This window comes from Vulpes lagopus, chromosome 12 (assembly GCF_018345385.1).
Source record: "Vulpes lagopus strain Blue_001 chromosome 12, ASM1834538v1, whole genome shotgun sequence".
Lineage (NCBI taxonomy): Eukaryota > Metazoa > Chordata > Mammalia > Carnivora > Canidae > Vulpes > Vulpes lagopus.
Genome location: NC_054835.1, coordinates 36,618,373 through 36,634,164, shown reverse-complemented (window position 1 = coordinate 36,634,164; position 15,792 = coordinate 36,618,373). Strand labels below are relative to the sequence as shown.

The 15,792-nt window shown below is 52.8% G+C and overlaps 1 protein-coding gene and 1 long non-coding RNA gene across 6 annotated transcripts in view; one reads left to right on the top strand and one right to left on the bottom strand.

The window, feature by feature from the left end:
* Window positions 1–15,792, bottom strand: part of HOXB3 (homeobox B3) — a 25,941-nt gene extending 10,149 nt beyond the window's left edge. For 2 of the 5 annotated variants that reach the window (XM_041726001.1, XM_041726003.1), the window contains exon 1: window positions 14,260–15,792. The gene's annotated coding sequence lies outside the window, so the exon portion shown is untranslated. Of the gene's footprint in view, window positions 1–4,382; window positions 4,546–14,259 lie in introns of those variants that run through there. The other 3 variants (XM_041726004.1, XM_041726002.1, XM_041726000.1) reach the window with 2 other exon arrangements.
* LOC121473536 lies at window positions 4,735–13,719 on the top strand. The gene is made up of 2 exons (XR_005983168.1): window positions 4,735–7,941; window positions 8,493–13,719. It is a non-coding gene; the product is annotated as an uncharacterized LOC121473536 (long non-coding RNA).

Here is a 15,792-nt window from a genome sequence, read left to right as displayed (position 1 = left end):
GAAGCAGAAAAACCAGCGCAGCCACGAGGGTTCGCAAAGTGGCTCGGTGACCGCGGAGGCCGCCCGGATGCGCCGGCGGAGCGGACGCAGGAGCCGCGCGGGCCGAGTCAGGAGTCAGGGGCGGGCGGGCGGGCGCCTTGTGGGCGCACGAGCCGGTTCCGAATCCGGGGCCAGCAGCATCTAGGCGCTCAGCCCCCGCCAAGCACACGGCAGACTGCCCCCCTCCCCACGCCCGGGCTGTTGTGGAGACAAAGGTGGGCAGACCGGTGGAGGCGAGAGGGAGCCCGGCGGCTGGGACAGCTTGGGGAGGCGGTGGGTGGCTGGGGAGGCGAGGGAGCAGCGGGCAAGAGGCGAACAGGGGCCCAGCCTGCCAGTGACTGGGCAGGTCTCTCCTGACAGATTGGATGTCTCTCTCCCGGTGACCTCTGTTTCGCAGACAATAACTCACCGGATTAATGACCAATCAGCGGAAGGCCTTCCGAATTGCCTCCAAATATAAAACCCCAGACTTAGAATAGGATAGGGCCAGGGTCTGGATTTGCCAGCCCTTTGGGTGTCCCCTCCTCTCAAAACCAGAGACTCATTTCCGGAACCCCAAAGATGAAGTTGTGCCCTTCTCTTCCCACTTCTCCACCAGAACTCTTGTACCTGACCACACTTCCCAAGGCAGTCTGGAAACCTTTGGTCCCCTGGTGGCCTCCCATATCCCTGACCCTACAAGAAACCTCCCTGTCACAACCATGCAACTTCTGAGAATTGTTATCTACTTCCAGCTGGGAAAGGAGATGAAAACAAGAACAAGAAGGGGGTGGGATCCCTGGGTGGCGCAGCGGTTTGGTGCCCGCCTTTGGCCCGGGAACGATTCTGGAGACCCAGGATCGAATCCCACGTCCGGCTCCGGGTGCATGGAGCCTGCTTCTCCCTCTGCCTGTGTCTCTGCCTCTCTCTGTGTGTGTGACTATCGTAGATAAGTAAAAAATTTAAAAAATTAAAAAAAAAGAAGAGGGTGGGGGTCCATCTGCTTCATAGGCCTTCTGTCTTGGCTGCCCTGGGAGGTCACCTGGTACATGCTGCAGCACCCTGTGTGTGTCCTCCCCTCAAAAGAGAAGGCCCAAAGGCCCTGGGGTCAGGGTGAGACTGGGGGACAGGTGGTGGCCTACCATTACAGTATCTGGGCTGGAGTAGGAAGAATTTCAAAAACCGAAATTTGAACAACTCCAGCCTCAGCGCAGTGCCTGGCTGGGGAAACGCCTTGCTCTGTGAGGGAGGACATCCCCCCCTCCCGCCTTTCCTTAGCCCTCCCCCCCCCAATGCCAATCCCAGTCCAACCCAGCTAGCTAGCCCCTCTTCACTGACTTCTATTTTAGTTGTTCTCAGTCTGGGCTTCTCTGCAGAAAATAAAGACAACTTCATGAGACGCCTGGGTGGCCCAGTGGTTGAACGGCTGCCTTCAGCTCAGATCCCTGGGTCCTGGGATCGAGTCCCACATCAGGCTCCTCACAGAGAGCATGCTTCTCCCTCTGCCTACCTTTCTGCCTCTCTCTGTGTCTCTCATGAATAAATAAATAAAATCTTAAAAAAAAAACAAAAACACCTCCAAGAGGAGGAATGGTCCAGATTCTCATAGATTTCCTAGAGCCAGTCAGAGTAACTATCTACTGCTCTGGGCATGTATATTGCTCCCTGTATATTGCAAATTAACCATGCAGTAACTTCTATCCCCAGATGCCCTCAGAATTCCAGCTCACAAGTGAGCTGCTCCCAAGCACTAGAGTTTCCCAAGGTCGAACCTAGGGAGAACTCAGACACTTCGTCTCCAACCCCTGCCACTGTTACAGGCAGGGAAACTGAGGCTCGGAGCCAGGAAGTGATTTGTCTAAAGTCATACTTGGCAATAGGCTCAGCAGTCAGGAGGCTTGGATGCTAGGTGTTCCAGATCGGCTATATGACCTGAAGCAGTGAATTCCTTGGGCCTCAGTGTCCCCTCTGGAAGGCCAGAGCATATATGTGGCAGGGAGGCATTGGGCAAAGTGATCTCTAAGGTCCCTTTTTGGACTGACAGCTTGTGGTTCTCTGTGTGCTAATGTGAAAATGAGTGACAATATGTAGTAATAAACTGAATTTAGACGATAAAGGGCACTGTCTCTGCCAAAAGCATATTTCTTCTGGGGATTTAAATGTGTACACCCCCACTGCTGAGCACCAACCCCACTCCTGGTTCTCCTTGCCCCCACAGAGGCTCATACACTAGTTTTTACTGCTCTTGTGTGTGTGTGTGTGTGTGTGTGTGCGTGCGTGTGTCTGTGAGTGTTTGAGAGGAGGGTAGCTTGTTCTCTACCTCCATCACCAAATCAAAAGTGCTATTTTTGGACACAGCAACCTGAGCAGTAAATAATTAATTTGTATAATTAGAGGAGGAAGGCTTTGACCTGGCAATTTTTAACCAGGAGTCAATGCACCCATTGTACCAGTCTGGCCTTCTCACCCGACCCCCAACTCTGCCCACACACCTACTAGCCTCCCCAACTGCCTCCCCCTAGTTGGAGACCAGCATTCCCAAGATGGCCAGAAGGGCTCAGAGTCAGGGTCTGCTCCCTCCCCAACAAAGTTCCATTCTTTGCTTTGCTCCCCCCCAAAGAAATGGGTCTGCTTGCAGCTGCCCCTCACAGCTTGCTTTCCCTACCCCCTAATGCTGTGCGGGGGCTCCACGTCCAGGCTCTCTGCTCTTGGGATGCATGAAATCCACCTCCCCAGTTCAAGATGCCCCAACAATGCAGCGAGTTTGCATTTCAAGAAACTCCCATTAATATCAATTTACTTCACTGAAACCTCGGGTTCTTCATCAAGTTGATGATTTATGATAAAATCAATTAAATTACGGCCACTTAGGGCCCAGCCGCTTCCTCTCAGATTTCATTGGTGCGGGGCCCAAGTGTCTGGTGGAAAAATGCAAGTTTAGCTGGAGGCGAGGAAAGATAATTCTGCGGCTGAGAAAATTTAATGCAAAACAATTTCCAGGCAAAGCCGGGCTTCTAGACAGAAATGCAAGAGCCACCAGTTGGCCTGAGGAAATAACTATCTGGGGTCAAAATATTTCTCTCCCCACCCCCACCATCCTGCATAGCTCCTTCGCTCTGTTTCCCTTTGTACTCACTTTCCCCTTCCCAAGCAGAGATTTGGGGGTAAATTCAGCAGTGATGGTGGAACCCAAGGCTGCCAAGGCCCAGTGTGAAACCATCTATCTCTCCTCCCCTCCCCATGCAGCCATGCTTACTAATTCCTTGGTCTCCCACGGCAAAGTTAAAGGCTCAAAGTGAAGATCAGGCCGCGTGGGCAGATGGCACGGAGGGGCCAGGGACCAGACCAAATGGACTGTGCTACATGTGGCTGTGGGAGGAAAGCAAGAACAGGCTCTACCCCCAGGTGAGGGCCTGGGGCAGCAAAGTGTATCCAGAGCTACCATAACACGGAGTCCCAGGACCAGAGAACACTGAGCCTCCCTCCCACCCTCCCACCCTCCCAGCTCCCTTCACGCCCACTCACAAAGCGATGCTGTGCCCCACACACCCCAGCCCGAGTGCTCGTGTGCCTGTGTGCAAATGTCCTCTCACAGTACACTAACACACCTCCAACGTGCATACTTGCCTCCTTATACATCACACAGACCTACCACATCCTGCGCCTGCAAAGGGACAGTTCCCACCATCTCCCCACATCTGGGAAAATAAATCCCAGTGAATGAACCTGGCATCACCTCCCACTCCTGAGAGGGGCTCCTCCCGCCTCTGCTCTGTTTGGTTTTTAGTTTCCAGAGCAGTCTGGGAGTAAACATAGCTTCTCTGAAGCCATAAATCACCCCTTCTACCTTCTCAGTTTAACACCCGGCCTCACCGCAACCCTTGTAGTTTCAGCTTCAAATAACCCGCCAGGTGCTAAAAGGCTCACCATGGTGGCAGCTGGACTGTAGAAGCAGGGCCCAGCTGTCCCCCGACCCCAGGAGATGCCCCCACATTTCCTTCACGAGGCACAGCTTCCAACTCCTCCCTGGAAAACCCTCCAGAGCCTCCAACACCCTTCCCGAGCCACAGAGCTTCCCCATCCCGTAATCCGGTCCTGGCCCACACATCCGGCGGGGGTACAGCGCCACATTCCTCCACATTGCCCCGCACAGCCGGACCCCTCTCCCACCCTCAGCACCCACCCTCCTCTTTAAAGGTGCTCTCAGCTTTGTCTTCCACGATTCAGATCCAGCCTCTTTCCTGATCCCGGAGAGAGACCCCGGGGACTGAGGTCTTGGCCACCACCCCCGCCGCCTTCCCCCCTCCGCACACACACACATCCCTAGCCGGACCCGGGCCGCTCCGCTCCGCACCCCCACTTACCTGTGCGGACTCGCGCTAGGGCGCAGGCCGCGGGCGACCGGGAGCGGCGGGCGCGCGGGAGCCGACTGCCAGGCCCGGGTCCCTCGGCCCCAGCGGGGGCGCCCCGGCCGCAGCCCGCCGCATCCCGCCCGTGCAGACCCCGGCAGCCCCGGAGCGGCGGGCGGCGCGGGGAGCGGCCCGGAAGCGCTCGCCCCCTCCCCGCCCCCGCCCCCGCCCCCGGCTTTGTTCGGCCCTCGAGGCCGCAGGGCGGCGGGGCGCGCGCGGGGGCTGCGCTCGGGGCGCAGCCGGGGAGGCGGAGGCGGGGGCGGGGGGCCGGCCGGAGAAGCCGGAGGGCCCGCGCGGGGCTGCGGGGCGGCCGGGCGCGCCTGGCACCCAGCCGGGCCGGGGCTGCGAGAGCGGGCCAAGCTGCCGGGCGGGAGGAGCGGCGAATGACAGGGGGCACTGCGAGGCGCGGGGAGCCGGGGGCGCCACGGCGGAAGGCGGGCGCACGGGCGGCTCTTCAATGTCACCAGCGAAATGGGTTCCATATGTCCGGCCCGGCCGGGAAGGGAGGGGAAGGACGGGCCGGGAAGAGAGTTCTGGGCAGGACGGGCCGGGCGGGTGGGGGTGGGGGGGCGCGGGGCGGGAGAGCGCGGCGGCGAGGGGGCGCGGGGACGCCTGGGGGAGGCGAGGAGGTTTGCATTTTCCAGGTTCCCTGGAGTTTTCTAAAGCTGCTTAGGCTCGTAGGAACTTTCCTTCCCCTTTTCCTTTTTTCCTTTTCTTTCCTGAAAGATGGGGGAGGGAGGAGATTAGTAAGGGTAGCATCCGTTTGTTCCTGCTGGGGGTTCGAGGGAGGAGATGTGGATTGGAGGTGAAAGGGAAAGTTCTTTGGCGGCCGGCAGATCAACTTTTTTCTCCCCGACCCGAAAGAGGGAAAGAAGAGACCAAATCCGCCAGGGGAAAGAGAGGCCGAGGAAGGATTCCAGGGTCCGGGTGTGAGACCCTGACCCCAAATACCACCACCAACCCCCACCCCGTGGAATTCTGTTTTGGGAGATTCCAGCCATTAAGTTAGTGATGGTGGTGGAAGAGGAGACTGAAGTGCCCGGACCCTCTTGGCCATTCCCTGACACTTCGGTGCCTACCCCAGCTGCCTCACACCTGATTTAGCACCCCCCTGAGGGCCTACTCTAGGGCCAGTTGCTTCTGGGATGGCCACAGCTTTGGACAGCTGCCTGGAAAGAAAGCACCGGGTCTGGAGGAGCTTCCAGACCCCTGCGGCCTCCCCTGTCTCTGTGCCTGCCCTCCCCCAGGGTTGGACTCTTTCAACAGTCTCTCTCTCTCTCTCTCTCTCTCTCTCCTGCCTTTTTAAAACCATCTCTGTTGTCTCTGTCCCTTTCTGACAGCCTCTTTGTCTTCTCATACTCGGCCTCTCTGACTTCAGTGAGTTTGAACTGAGCCCGTGAAAGACTTAGCAGTGTCTCCAGAAATCACTTCTGGGCTCACTCATTAGGCTGCCCCTCTTATTTTGGGGGCAATGTGGAGCCCTTGGCCTGGGGCCCTTTCATCTGCAGGGGGTAGAGGGGACGACACACATCCTTCCATCACAAAGACATTCTCTTCTACAGAAAGGGGGACAAAGTGAGTGGTTTCTTTTCCAGTTCCCTCCTTCTCACTTATCTCTGTGTGTGTGTACCGAGCCAAGTTGTGGGGTTCCTTGTCCCAGGACAGCCTCCCTGCCGCTCTGACTGGCCTTTGTCTTTATTCTCCCTGTCATCTGCCTCTTGGACTCTGCCCTAACTTCTCCCCTCAAAAATGGATCCTCCTGCTTGTTCTCTCTCTGGGGCCCTCCCTTTTCCCTTCATCCTTTCTCTCTCTCTCTCCATCTTTTTATTCAATTCCTCTGATTGCTAAAGCGTTGGCAGCCCAGCTTCTTAAAGGCACAGGGATCAACACTATAATCACCGGGGAGAAGAGTCTGGAGAGAAGAAGGAGTTAGCAGCTTTCCAAAAGCCCCTTCCACCAAATACATTCTACCTCAACCCCTGAACAGCACAAAAGCAAATGGGGTGTATATGTGTATATGTATATGTGCAGAACTGATAAGAAGCAAGACGCTTCATGGCTAAGTAAACCAAATATTTCTATATACAAAAGAACAACAACAACAAAGTCTTTCCAAACTTGCTGATTCGGGTGTAGGCCTATATGCCTGGATGGAGGGCACCAGGCCTCACATGGAGAGATTCAGCAAGGAGCCAGCAACTGAGACATAATGGTGGAGAGGATGATCTCCCCGCTTTTGTCTCTCCTGGGGGAAGACTGAGTGTGAGTTGGGGAAAAGAAAGGGGAGGGGGTGCCCCCAGGGGCAGAAGAGACAAAGACCTGAAGGGGGCTGAGAGAATGGAGAGGAAAAGCGGGGGGTATCAGTCCTTCACGTCACTGGCAATGGCAGCAGGGGGAGGGAAGACAGAGAAGTAGGGAGAGTTGGTAACACTGGAGTAGAGGTCTATAGGACTGGCTCCCAGCTCTCCCCCTAACCTCTGACCTGTCCCAAAGAGCAAAATCCTTCAGCCTTTCCCTTTTGTTTCCCATCCTCCCAAACAGGCTGAATTCAGAAGCTAATAAAACCTGGTTCCACCCTCTTCTTCTCCCTCCTGTCCCTCCTCCTCTCCAAGGAAGAGGTCATCCTTCCCCCTTCTCTCAGGGATTCCAAGACTTTGGCCTAAATTCTGGAATGCTTCCTTGGGGAAAAAGCACCGGAGAAACTCTCCCTACATTTACATCCTTGCCCCCCCCCCGCCCCCGCACCAACTTCCCAGGTGAGGGAAAAAGACTCGACTCTCACCCTGAGTGTGTGTGGGAATCTCCAGCGCTGGAAAAGGGTAGCCTGAAGGGTTGGAGCACTCATCCTTCAAATCTTTCTCCCCCAGTCCTCCCCTTTCCCCACCCTCTGCAGTCCTGTCAAGGTTGCTTCTGAATCCACACTCTCTCTGCTTTCTTTTATCCAAACTAGGTAACACCATACCACACTCATCCTAACCTAGAAGCTTGACTTCTCCTTCTCTTTTTCCCTAAATCCCTTTCAACCCAGACTCCCAATCTGGGAGGCTTCATCCACCACCCACCACCCACAAATCTTCCTGTTAACAAGGATGGGGCTCAGCGCCACTTGGAACAGAGCATGGGAGCCAGCTCCTGTAAGCTCCAGACTGAGGCCGAAGCCACCACTTCCACAAGGCTGATGCCATGAATAATTAACACCTGGGTGCGGCGTCACTCTAATTTTTCTCCTCAAAGGTTTACACTAGCAGGCAGAGTTAAATATCATGGATAATAGTGGCTATAAAGTCACTTGGCTGGGCTCCAGCCAGAAAAGGAAAAGCCAGCAGCCCTGACCGGACTTGGCAAACACTCTGGCCCTCTGCTCCTCATCCATCACAACTTTGGGGTGCAGTGTAGAATGTCCCCGGACATTCTATGGACACTAAAGACACTAAAGCTCCTTCTGGCTTTGCTCTTGACCATCAGGCTCTTCTCTAATGGGGAGGGATGGAGACCCCCACATGAAACCCAAGAGGTAAGTTATCAGTTCTCCCCTCCCAATCTGCACCCCATTTGCTCTCTCTCTGGATGGGGGCTTAGGGAGGAGAACACACCATATGTCCTAAAACACTCACCAACTTTCTGGGACCACCTGATTCCTGGAACATTTCTTTTCAAGAAAAACTTAGAGAACTTCTTCCTGCTTTAGCCCCAAACACACACAGTCCCTCACTGCTGAGGAAACTTTCTTTGTTTCAGGAGGTCGAAGGAAGGCTACTGGGGTGTGAATTCATTTCCTTGTTTTGTTAGCCAGGAGGGTGGGGAGCCAAGGCTTTCAGCTTCTCTCCCTACTCTTCACCCTCTGCCCCCATTGTCTCCCCCAATTTGGATTTGAGTATAGCTCCTTCTCTACCCTCGATACCCTGTCATACACATCGATCCTACCATGAAGCTTTAGTTCTACAAAGAAAACCTTCCATCCCCTTTCAAGTGCAGAGGGCTTCGATTTGATCCCCATCGATTACAAAAATCTTTGCCTTCAACTCCAATAATTTCTCCCTCCGCCTCCACCTCTCTTGCCCCCAGGCTCCTTCTGCCTTCAGAGTTGGGTTCTTTACCCTGGGCTGGAGTCGGAGCCGCCAAACTCCTGGAGGGGAACCGCTGAAAAATGGAGCTCTGTCTGCTGCTTCAGGAATGTTGGCTCTATCAGGCTTGCAAATATAATTTTTATATTAGGTCGTGGTCTTTGACTGGGTTTATATGCCAATGAGGCATTTCTGGTTTACCAAATTTATACAAATCTCCCCTTAATTGATAATCACAGATGCTGTAATTTAAGACCTCCAGCCATAGAGCTTTCATATTAACTGCTGATATATTACTGTAAATCGTCTGAAATAACCAACTCCTGGGAGCAGAGCGGAGAGGGAGGAAGTGGCTCCGAGAGCGAGTCTCTCCCCGGCCGCAGAAATAGCCTAGCTTCCACATCATTTTCCGTGAGAAATGATTTATCGAAGACATGGCCATAAACAACACAACTCGCTCACAAACACACAGACGCACGCGCGCACGCACACACACACACACACACACACAATGGCTGGCATGCCGGTCGAGAAGCTGACACCCATATTGCTATAAATCAAGAAAAAGGTTGGAGGAGAGGGAGAGAGAGAGACAGAGAAAGAGGGGGAGAGAGAGTGAGAGAGAGAAGAGGAATACTCCTAAAATCTCTATGCAATGCCTCAATGGGTATAAACACACAGAGCACCGTGTGAAGAGAAATGGCAGGAAATGAAGATGGCTATTTGTCACATTTTACGACAATAACATTAATAACAAACAATAAATTTACATGGACATATAAGACGCGGTAGGTAGTGAGAAATCCCTTCTACTTACAATACCCCAGCCCGCGATGTGGCTCCGGCTGCGGGGCTGTTTTATTGCTGTCTCCCTCTCTTTTTCTCTCTCTCTCCCTCTCTCCCCCTCTCTCTTTTTTTTCTCGGGGTACAGGCTTGTTTTTCAAAGGACAGTTGAATTGCACGTCAGAAACAGGGAGACCGAGCCTGCGATTTTCCTGACGAATACATATCTATTCTGCAACCTCGGCATTAATTATTTAATGAATCACGTGACCAGGAGGGGGAAGGGGGTCTTTCGATTTCAGGCTCAAAGGACCACTATGACCTTCCCCTTCAGGAGGAGAAATTTTCCTGCAAAATAGGTTCCCCCCAACCCACCAATGGAAGAAGAGTAGTGAGTTTTCCTTCTCTCTCCCACATTCACATCTATACCTACTCTACCTACAGCTCCCTAACCTCCCCCCACCCAGGCACACACTTACCCACAGCCCACCTCTCCTCTCTCCCTTCTCCTCCTGCTTCTGCTTAGTTCGTGGAGGTGCAGAAATAGTCTGCAGGGGCGTCTGGGGGGTGGGGGTGGGGTGGGCGCGGAGCCCGGCTCCAAGCCCCTGGATTTCTCAGCTTCCACTTCTTCTCTCTGCATCCTTTAAGATCAAGATTGCCCTCAACTCCGTTCTCCCTCTCACTCCTCGGATATTGATTTTAGTGGGACCAACTCCCTCCTCCCTAAAAAAGCAAGAACATTTCTAAAGGGACCAGCTTCAAAAGAAACACTTTATAAGTCCAAGTTACATATGTATAAAGAATGGGGCTTTAATTCTCCTTCTGATCTTGTATGGTACCTTTGGAAGGGGCAGAAAAGGGACAGGGTAAAGAAATGACGCTGGAGCTCCCAGGGCTGAGAATAACCACAAGGGGGACTTCCCCCTCCCCCGTTGTGTTATTACCATCCCAGGGAATCAAATTCTACTGACCAGCTGAGAATACGCTCTAGAGACAAAGACCCCAGACTAAGGTATCTACACAAAAGCAGTGGATACTCAGTGTCTCTTTACCTAGGTCACACCTCATCTCTGTGCCCTCCTCCACCCCAAACACACTAGTGAAGACAGCTTGAAGATTTGAACTAGAGAGGAAGGAAAGGGAGGAAAGAGGCTTTGAAGGCTGCCTGGCAGGCAGGGGTCCCTATTACCCAGGTGTTAGTACCCTAAGCTCCCAATCAGCAGACAATGGAGCCTGATCTATGGGGAGAGATGGCGAGGGTGTCTCATGATAAAGGGTTAAACACAGGGATGATAGGAGAAATCCATTCCCTAGGCCTAGAGAGAGAAACAGACACATGCTCCTTCATCTCGGACGTAAACAAAACAAAACAAAAAATGCCCCAAACCTTCACTTACAGCTTGGCCCCAGAATGAGCAGACCAGTTACAACCAGAATCTGAGTCCTGGCCCACCGTGCGGGGTGGGAATGCAAAGGGAAGCAGAAAAGACATTCCTGAAGGAGCCCCTCTCGGCACATTCCCAGCCTTATCTTCAGCAGCTCCGTCAGGGTGCAGCCTGGCCTACATCGCCAGAGCAGGCAGGGCAGGGAGAATAAATTCGGCTTAGGGTAGGGGAGCAGGGGTGGAGGGGTCGCCATCGGTTCATTTGGAGAGGTCTGAACCAAAACCAACTCAATGGGAAGAAGGCTGAGGACCCAGGTGCCTTAACAACCCCCAAAGAAACAGCCACCCCGCCCCGCTGGCCTGGCCCGGTAAGTTCCCAATGGGGCAACAGGGCAGCCCCTGCCTCCTCCTCAGAATCCCGCTCCCCATGCTCCGATGGGGCGCCAGCGGAGCCCAGACTCTGTAGGGGGGTGGCCGGCTTTGATTGTCCAGATACAAAACACAGACTGGTATTGAATTCAGCCTGCTGCCGATGTGAGCCCTGCTCCTGGCTCCAGCCAGGGCAACTCCTTACAAAGTCCTGGCCACAAATCCATTAGAAATGGTCCCCTATACACAAACAGTCCACTAAAGTCTGAAAGAAAAAAATAAGAGAGACAGAGAGATTGGAAGTAATATGCAGGAGCATGAAAGACAGCAATCTCTGAAACCGAGAAACTATCTTTAAGGACAAGAAAAAGAACAGCAGAGTGACACGAAGGCACGCCAGGCAGGTTCTGTTAAAATGCCCACACTCTTTTCGGATCCTGGGAATGTCCATGTTCAAATAAACAAGCGCCTGAGCGCTAGCGGAGCGCTTTCTTGCTGCCGATAAAGCGAACGTTCATTCTGCGAGAAAGACGAGATTGATTTACGAATCTGAACGCGCCGGTTTTATGGCTGATCACAAATCCGTCAGCGCTCAACTCACGCTGGGAAACTTCCCAACTCTGTTTTCCAACCAGACTCCCCTCCCCTGGCTGGCCACTCTTCCCAGGGAGACCCACCGCCGGGCGCTGGCAGCGCTGGGGGCAGCCCCTCTGCCCCGGTAGGTGCAAGTAGGAGGGCCAGCAGGAAGGGCCCGGGGACTTGGAGGGAAGACGCGGCAAAGATAAGGAGTGCTAGCCGGGCTCCTAGAATTGTAGGAGGTGAGACCATCCCATTGGGGAGCCTGTGGAGGTGCTCAGCCCTGGAAAGACTGAGAGTCTGGGACTGAGGGAATCTCCAAGCTCCGGCCTCTGGGACTGAAACCCTTGAATGAACCCCAACCTCCCCTTCCATTGTTTCCTTCCTCTTCTCTTTGATGGGCCCCTCACACTGCAGAGAGCAGCTCCTATGTTCCCAGGTGACTAAGGTTCCTCACCTGGGCCTCTAGAGGGCCCACAATTGGTCATCTGCCCCTATGAGTAATGGGTGCACATCTGACATGAGCCTCAAAAATTTGCAGTCCAGGAGCGGCCCAGCTCCCTTTCTACTCACTCCCTCTCCTGCCCGGGGGCCTCTAGCCCCTGCATGTATTATGGCACTTAGGCACAAAGGAGACAGTACCAGCCAACCGAGGCTAGTTGTTCCTTGCCTGAGATAGAGTCCCCAAGTTCTAGGAAACGATTTACAAACTGCGAATCAATACCCCCCCTCCCCACACACATCCCAGCAAGGTTCTGTCTCTCCTACTTTTAATTGAAGGAACATTTCCTCTCTTCCCAGCTGGAGTCTCGGTCTGTCTGTCTGTCTGTCTGCCTGTCTGTCTCTTTGTCCCTACCTCCTCCTAAGAGAATGGCTGCTGGTGTGGATTTTAAGATACAGCAAGTAGAACAGAGATTTGGAAAGGCTCCATATGAGTAAATTCTCCACCCATCTCTTAAAATTCAAAGTTGCTAAAAACTTTGGTTGATGTGGCAGGGCTGTCCCTGGAAATGGTCACAACACCCTGTCCTGAGCCTTCTCCCCTCTCTCTTGTTCCTCTGCTGGGGAGGTAGGTACCCATGGGCTCTGTGAGTAGCTGGGGTGGGACTAGGGATTGATTATACGAATAGCTTCCGAAACAAAGGAACTTTAGAAAATGGGTTGAGAAGCCCTGGATTTGGATCTCACACCTTGAGAGAAAGTAGCCTCCAAGGGACTGTTAGTTGGGGGCAAAGGGGGAGGCTTCCCTCTCTTTAGAACCCACGGGCTTCTTCCCTTAGCCCTCTGAAGCCCTATGGACCTCTCACATCACTTCCCTTTTGTCTTTCTTCCCTCAGCTCCCTCCATGAGAAAGAGGAAAGAAGCAGGGATGAGCTGGACATGGGTGGGGGGCAGTTTGAACCCGATCTAAGGAAGGAGTTCTACACAGAGGGTCAGATCAGCACCTTCCCTCCCTCCCTTAGCTGTACCCTTGAGCTAAATTTTTAACTCCTTTTCTCCCCAGTGGACAGTAATAGAAAAACAATCCAGAAATTCCCGAAGAGCAAAGAAGGGGTTGGGGACTGGAGGGAGATGAGAAGATGGGCCACACAGCAGCCCAAGGACCCCTCACTGCAGAGGTATGACTTTCCCTCCTAGGCAGGAGTCAGGAGCCAGCATACTGTCCAGTCTCAGAGAGGTCAAGGGGCTTCCGAGGTCATTTTGTGGTTCTAATACTGAGCTAATCGCCTAGAAAACGTGGCCTTTCCATGAACTCTCTCGCCAACCTCCTGCCTCCAAAGCCTCAGTGAGCCCCAGGGTAAAAGAGCCAGCACATTCACGTCTGAGGCAGAGCCCACTGACTCCCTCGCCCTCAGAAGCAGGGCCCCAGAAGGGAGAACATAGCCCCCAAAACAAGAGAGCAAAAGGAAACCAAACGGAACACTGAGCCTCCAGGAAGAAGGGCGGGGGTGGGAGCAGCATCGAAGAGGAAGACTCCGGCATCAACGAACCTTGCCTGTAAACGGAACAGTTTCCTGCTCCAGAGTTGCAAACATTTGTCTAGAATCCCAAGTTAGAGAAAGAAAGAAAGAAAGAAAGAAAGCAAGAAAGAAAGAAAGACAGAAAGAAAGAGAGACATCTACCTATACCCTGCTCCAAGCCTGAGGCATTCCATCCAAGAACTGCATTCCATTTTTCCGGGAGTCGGCAGTGACAACATCTCACCAGTAAATAGACAGAGGGGACACAAGCCCCCAGTGTAGACCAGCGAAGTCACGGAACACACCGGCCACATGTGCCTGTCACCAAACAGGCACACACATGCATGCATGCTGGAGCTCTCCTGGCCTGCCTGCATTTTCCAAAACCCGAAAAGCACTTCTGAGCTGCCTCACAAACAACCTTCTCTGGGATTTTTCAGGGGCCCTGACACCTCAGTCCCAAGCAGTTCAAACACTCTCCAGGTGTGAGGCCCCTGTCTCTCCCTCTGACCCGAGCATCAGTCATCATAAAAGGCAGCAGATCTGACCAAGCATCCACCATCAAAAAACCCCGCAAAGAAAGTTGAAAAAGGAAAAGAAAGAGGCGAGAGAGTTTCTTCTTTCCTTTGTAAGAAGAGCTCATAAAACGATTAAAAAAAAAAAAAAAAAGTCAGCCCAGGCCAGGGCTTTGTTACCTTTGCGCCTCTTGCCTCCTCTGGCATGAATTCCGCGGATCCCATTCATGACGAAGGGCTTCTTCCATACTGAGAGAAAAAAGTTTTCAACTTTATGGTTCCAAATTTTTTCCCCCTCGCAGATCCGGGAGAGCCAGCTAACACTTTTTTCCCCCAACAGCCGGTCTGCGGAGATTTGCTGTTGAATAATAACAAAGGAGAGAGGATACGTATTTAAAGAAAAGAAGTGATTAATGGTTTTCTGTATAATTCTCACATTTTTCTTAGCTCTTGTCTACACAGAATGGCTGTGAACTTTAAGCTCCATAGAAATCTTTTTTTTATTCTATTCATACCTTCCAAGGAGCAGCTTTGATTTGGTTCTATAGAGACATTCCTGGGGGGGCATATGCTTTTTAAGAACGATTTTCCCCCTCCACGAAGGGCAGCCGCATCCCCTGGCAGCCAAACATCACACCGCGATTCGACCGAAACAAAGCTCGCCGCTCTGAGGCTCCAGGTCCCGGCAAATTTTTTCTGAGCCTTCCAGAAGCATTTCAACGGGGCAGTTCTACCGCCCTTGCCCCGCGCTGTGGACACCGGGGGTGCCCCCCTGTGTCCTGGGCCCTCCCCAGCCTCCAACTGCAAACCCGCAGGAATACAAAAGAAATAACAAGAAAACGTGCTGGTGGAAATCAGCTATGTTTATTTTCTGGAGGGAGATGGGACCGAAAAATACGACTTTTAATTGCATATGCCCTCTTGAGCCCCATGCTTTTTGGTGGTGGGTGGCTGTACTCTGGCCCACCACAAGACCAGAGACCCCGAGCAAATCTGGAGCCCTTGGACCTTAGCACTTCTCTTGGGTGCTGTCCCCCCAAAGTGGCCGGAGCCTGACAGAACTGGTGAGGGTCCTCAGCACCCCCTTCCCCTTCCCCCACTCCATTCTAGGGGTGACTGGGACCTCAGAGACACAAAGCTATTTGGTCCCCAGTCGTACTTTCGATACTTTCTATGAGAAAGAAAATGAAAATTAATACAGGAGCAGGGTTTCACAAAAGAGGCCATTTGTCTTCTTGATTATCTATTTGCTTGTCAGAGTTTGAGCTATGGCACCGGCTAGCTCCTTTGTAATATAAAAATACTCTGAAAACCTGCAAACACCCAGAAACATCTGTGCAAAAAATTAGACTCATTAAAGCTTTAAACACCTCAGAGGAAAACGATACCTTCTTAGGCGGGAGGAAAGAGGCCGGCCTCGCAGAATCCTCCCTCCGAACCTTAATAAGCAAAGAGTCGTCTGTCTAGAAAGAGACAGCTTAACCGCATTTTATTTGCTTATGACAAATAAATCACGATATGAAAGGCTTTGCCATACTTAAGCCTCTCGTGTCCTACAATGAAACATCCCCCCCCCCATTAGGAATTGGAGTCAGCCCTCCCAGTACTTTCGATCCATTTTTGGACTGGAGGGAAAAAATTAAAAGCCCCAAACAAAACACACCCACCCCAAAAGGAAAACAAACGAACTACCACAATTGGGAGTCCTCAGAG